Genomic DNA, 6,214 nt, shown 5'->3' with positions numbered 1-6,214 from the left:
TTTTATCAGCAAACTTCTATTATTTAAAACATTACTTTTGTCTGTTTTTTCACTGAGTTTCAATCATTGAGTTTTTAAGATATTTTGGTAACACAAATATACAGGTAGAGAAATCAACCCTATTTGTGAAATGCTGGTTCTTTTGCAAAGGAAAACATTTCAAGACAATATTTCAAAGTGTGTGATTTTCTGAGTTATTCCACAACAATCAAGCAGGAATAAAATAGGAATGATAGAAAGCTTTCCAGGCTTCACATCGTCTCAAAAACACTCGATAGGTGAGTTAAAGTTTGGGAAGTCATAGAGAACATACCATGTGTTGCTTTATTGCTGAAGACAGTGACAAGAGAACATCACTCCAAAAATAATAAAGGAAATCACAAAGTATGCATTTGTGTGCACTGATTTAACTTACAGCTTAATGACAGGGATTAGTATAAATTAGGCATATTATTGAGTCTTTAGGTAAACCAACTTCCATGAACATCCGTGTCCCTTTTGTGTTGTCCTCATTGGTCCATATCCAACATGTCAGTTCAGTTCAAATGTCGGTCAGAAAGAACAAAGTACTTTGCATGATGTCAGGACCTCGACACAAACTGATGAACACAAACGCACGACAGAGACAAAGTCTTGAATATAAAAAAAGTATATTTATTCCCACAGGTCAGGTAATCCCTCTGAACAGAGCAGGTGGTGGAAATAACAAAAGGCGCTCACAAGGAGGAAAAACTAGCGTAACAAAAAGAGGACTTAATAAAAACTGAAGCCAACAAAAATAACAAAACCTGACATGAGAGAAAGCGATCCTTTCAGAGCCGAGGCTTGGCACGACCATTCGTTTCCAATTGACTTTGGTTGATAAGGTTTATTAAAGTTTAAAGTATGTTTATAAAATGCAGGCAAATATATGACGTCCTTGCTTTTCGCTAGAGGACGCTAAAAACAGTGTTTTTATTTTGTATTCATTTACAAACCTAGATCAGAAACATAGATCAAATCAAATAAACTGAAATTGAAATGACAAGACAAAAAAGAAATGGCTGAGTTGTAGTAACCACATTTAATTCACATCGACACAATACTTTCTCCTTGTTTTATGAATCACTAATCATCTAATGCTGGATCTGGATTATGCTTGTGTCAAACCTCTAAATGTGCTTTACAAGTTGGAGAAAGGCTGTTTCCTTCTGTTTTGAATTCACTTTACTTCCTGGTTACATTTGACAGCACACACTTATGCACTTTTGAGCTTTTATATTATTCTTAAATATCTGTAACGATGTACAAGTTTGATGTATGACTTTAATTCTGTTATATGAATTCATAATAAATAATTGTTTATTACAAAATAAACAATAGTTTTGCAAAATATTACAATGTTGTAATGTCCTTGATTTCCATGTGGTGCCATATCTTAGCTAAACAAGGGCTCATGCCTACTTTTTGTCAAAAACTTCAACCCTGTTACATTTTTTCAAGGAAATTCCTAGTAATTATTTATATGTTGAGCCTGAGGTGGGAACATGTAAGTAGTCAACTACCAGATGTTATGACCAAACAATTTGGTGTCATTTTTCAAGGATATAAAGACCCAAAAGGCACCCGATTCAGAGAATACTCAGAATTCTGCATACTGTAAGTACTTAATTATAATTAAGTACACAAATGACATCACCCATCTCTTCAGAGAGCTACAGGTGACCTGTGCAGCAACACATTTCAATCAATATGTGTCAATACTAAGAGCTGCTAGATTGAGCTGCTGTAATGGAATATGTAAGGAGAATAAGAACATACCATGTGGTCCAGCTGGAGTCTCCTCTGCCTCCTGATCCCTGCCTCTGGCCCTCTCTCTGATACTTCATCTTTATTCCTCACATACATTTCTTCTTCTTCACTAATGTCTTCATCTCCTCCTCTTCCTCCTGCTCTGACCCTCCTGGTCTCTTCATCTCCTCCTCTTCCTCCTGCTCTGACCCTCCTGGTCTCTTCATCTCCTCCTCTTCCTCCTGCTCGGACCCTCCTGGTCTCTTCATCTCCTCCTCTTCCTCCTGCTCTGACCCTCCTGGTCTCTTCATCTCCTCCTCTTCCTCCTGCTCTGACCCTCCTGGTCTCTTCATCTCCTCCTCTTCCTCCTGCTCTGACCCTCCTGGTCTCTTCATCTCCTCCTCTTCCTCCTGCGGGGGGGGGCCATTGGCCCCCCCACTTTTCAGCCCTGCCCCACATTTTCGCAGCAGCAGATTTTTTTTTTCTTTTCAGTCTTTATTTCGAACAGATTCAAAAATAACAAATAACAAATGTGAAAAACAGAATACCGTATTGTTATAATACAGTATTTATCCACATTCATGGTAATATTTGTATATTCAACAAAAAAAACAAAAAAAGTCTTCATATTAATAATAATAAATCATATGTGTCCGAAAGGAGCAGGAGGAAGCAAATGCTTATTAATTCCCACCCCTTACTTGATCAATGATTGTCCTTTAAATCATTATGCAAGTTATTCCTACATACATTTACATTTATACATATACAATCATTTCATCTTCAATCACCTTTCTTCATTCTCATATTTTTCCAAAAAAGTGTTTCTGTGCATCCTTTTAAACTGAATTATGCTTGTGCTTTGTTTTAACTCCTGCTCCAAACCATTCCATAAAATCACCCCACAGATTGTTAAACTCATACTTCTCAGAGTTGTTCTGACCTTGAGTTTAAAATGTAGATTTCCTCTCAGATGATACCCACCCTCTCTGTCTACGAACAGTGTTTTTATTTTCCTAGGAAGTAGATTATGTCTGGCTCTGTACATGATTTGTGCCGTTTTAAATTTAACCAGATCAATGAACTTCAATATGTGTGACTTCAAAAATAATACATTAGTGTGTTCAAGATATCCAACATTATTGATAACTCTTATAGCCCTTTTGTGTAATGTGCATAACGGCTGTAGGTTGGTTTTGTACGTGTTTCCCCAAATCTCCACACAGTAAATCAGATATGGCAATATTAGTGTGTTATATAGAGTATGCAATGAGTTGTAGTCCAGAATGTATCTGGCTTTTCCCAATATTGCGATAGTTTTAGTTTTGCTTTTACATGAGTGATATGAGATTTCCAGCTGATTTTGTGGTCTAAAACCACACCAAGGAACTTCATTTCATATACTCTTTCTATGTGTATGTTATCTAGTATTAATTGTATCTGTGGATTTGTTTTATGTTTTCAACAAATTCAACAAATTGTTGTCTGTTGCTTAAATAATCTCTCACCCAGTTTAATCCCACCCCTCTGATGCCATACCGTTCCAGTTTCATCAGTAAAATATTGTGATGGTGTCAAATGCTTTTTGTAAGTCTATAAATATTCCCACTGCTTGTTTTTTATTGTCCATGCAGTTTGCTCTTTCCTCACTTAATTCCATTAGTGCCATAGATGTTGATCTATCTTTCCTGAATCCATATTGACTGTCGTCCAAAAGCTGATGTGTTTCCATGAAACTGTGCCGCGGAAAACTGTACAAATCCCGTTTCAATAATTCCCCTCTACTCTAAAGTCGCATCTAAAACGTGATCTGATCTAGCTGTGTATATTTTGTTATTTTTGATTGTTATATTCAATCTCACTAGCTACAGGCATGTTTGAAGCTTGTGAAGGGAAGATGACAGCTCTCGCCACTCTGCTGTTCCTCAGCGCCGCCCCCCCCCCTCCCTCCCGCTGAAATTATGAATGTAAGGTGTATAGTAATCATAGATAACACGGCAGGGTCGGTTACAGTTTGTTTTTATCTGATTTCAAATAAGCAAAGTCTTGGGTTTCAGAATATTAAACTTGTTTCGGCAAATTCAGATGATAAATAGGCCTACAACTTTGAAGCTTGTGACGGCATAATTACAAGCGGAGAACGGAGTAGTTTAACGTCACAGCAGCCATAACAACAGCCGGTGTTTCTCGTGAGTGCAGTAATCCAAACGAAAATATCTTCCCTCCGTAGTATTTTGATCATTTGCTCTGCTAATAATCAATCATGATGATTGATGATGAGAAATGATGGATTCCAGAGAAGAGAACATTTTAAAGGCCTTTTTCTCAAAAATGATGACTCTGTAACAGTCATTATATAATGTGACATATTTTGCTTAATATTTGGAGTACAAAAACAATCCTCATATCATTAGAAAGCTAGGAATCAAAATATGTCTTCGGATCAATGCGACTGATTTCGATGGAGCAGCAGGTCACTTTGCATTAGGTAAAATAAAGCAGGCAGACATAACAGGAAGAATATGTAAATGTTAACCCAATCAAATAGGACATTGTCACACCATTCAAATGTATCCATGTAAATTACAACCAATAAAAAAGCTTAGATTTGTTTATTTGTTACGTTGTTCTGTGTGTGTCAGCCGTTAACCTAGAAATAATATATACACTTGCAAACATGTCAGAAGAACCAGCGCAGAAGAAAACTAAATGTGACCCGCTCTATCGAAGTCAGTCGGAAGTCGCAACGGCTAATTTCAGAATAAACGTGGATTTACGTAAAAAACTATTTGTTCAGGGTTCGGGTGTTGTGTTTGATTTTAAACAAACAAAGTCTTGGCTTTCAGAATATGAAACTTTTATTTCCAAAATCACACGATAAATACATGTTTGAAGCTTGTAAAGGGACGAAGAGGCACCTCTCATTCGCAATCTGCTCTTCCAGCAGCGTCGCCCCCCTCCCTCCGCTGAAATTATGAATGTAAGAGTATAGTAATCATAGATAACACGGCAGGGTCCGTTACAGTTTGTTTTCATCTGATTTTAATTAAACAAAGTCTTGGCTTTCAGAATATTAAACTTATTTCGGCAAATTCAGATGATAAATACAACTTTGAAGCTTCGGCATAATTACAAGCGGAGAACGGAGTAATTTAACGTCATAGCAGGCATAACAACAGCCGGTGTTTCTTGTGAGTGTTTTTCCCGGGAAACAAACACAATACACACAAACGCAAAATTACACAAACACACACACACGTATACACACACACACACTCGCGAGCTTCCATTCCAAATGAAAATATCTTCCCTCTAGTATTTTGATCATTTGCTAATAATCAATCAGATCGATCCAGAGAAGAGGAAACTTTTAAGGCCTTTTTCTCAAAATGAGGACTCGGTGACAGTCATGATATAATGTGACATATTTCGCTTAATATTTGGAGTACAAAAACAATCCTGATATCATTAGAAAGCTCGGAATATCCTCTTTCCAAACGTGTATACAACTCAAAATGTGTCTTCGGGTCAATGCGACTGATTTCGATGGAGCAGGTCACAAATACAGTCAATCTAAACTTAAATGTAACAACTGGAAGGTCACATCCCTGACATCCACATCTCCGGAGCCTGGACCTTCATCAATCATACAACCAGCGAAGCCAGATGAACCCAAAAGCAGCAGCTCTGCGGCCGCAGAAACTGTCAAAACCACCGCCGCCGTCGTTGAACCGAAACAGGCTGGTTCCGACTGCATGGAGGTTTGTTGTTGGGACATTGAGGCGGGTAAAGCTGTACAGCTAACTATCGGAAAAAAGGAGACCGCTAGTAGATTATTTGAGCAAAGAGAAGGTACTTCAACGCAGAATGGTACAAAAACAGAGAGTGGTTCATTCTTTGCAAAACCACTAAACGATAGTGATAAATTGCGATGTTAACAACCTCATGATAACCTCATATGTTTTAACTTAGGATCATACCTGTGTTTAGTCTAGAAAAAGGTAAATATGTGCATTTTATTATAAAGTTGTTACAAGTTACAGACTATTGCAAAAACTAAGAAGCTTATAAACATCAGGTTTAAAACTAAAAGAGCTTTACAAAAAAGTAACCAAAGATGTTTGGAGTTTTATTTGAGTTATTCATTTACATTTTTTGTCAAAGAGATGCTGATTTGAAACCGTTGTTAGGCCTACATACAGTTACGCATTTCCTGTTTCTGCCGGAGAGAGGGGAGTTTGTCCCAAAGCTTGCTGCTGTATTTACTCCCTCCATCTGACAGGAGGGAGCCTCATGTGTCACTCCACGGAGTTCACTCCGTCACGGAGGGTGTGTGTGTAGGTGTAGGGCGTGGTTTGGGATTGGGCCATACACACGCACTTTTTTTGCCCCCCCCACTTCTAAAATGAATCCGGCGCGCCTGGCTCTGACCCTCCTGGTCTCT

Source organism: Gymnodraco acuticeps, unplaced genomic scaffold (assembly GCF_902827175.1).
Source record: "Gymnodraco acuticeps unplaced genomic scaffold, fGymAcu1.1, whole genome shotgun sequence".
In the NCBI taxonomy this organism is placed as follows: Eukaryota; Metazoa; Chordata; class Actinopteri; order Perciformes; family Bathydraconidae; genus Gymnodraco; species Gymnodraco acuticeps.
The sequence above is the reverse complement of the archived record's forward strand: the minus strand, read 5'-3'. Positions refer to the sequence as shown.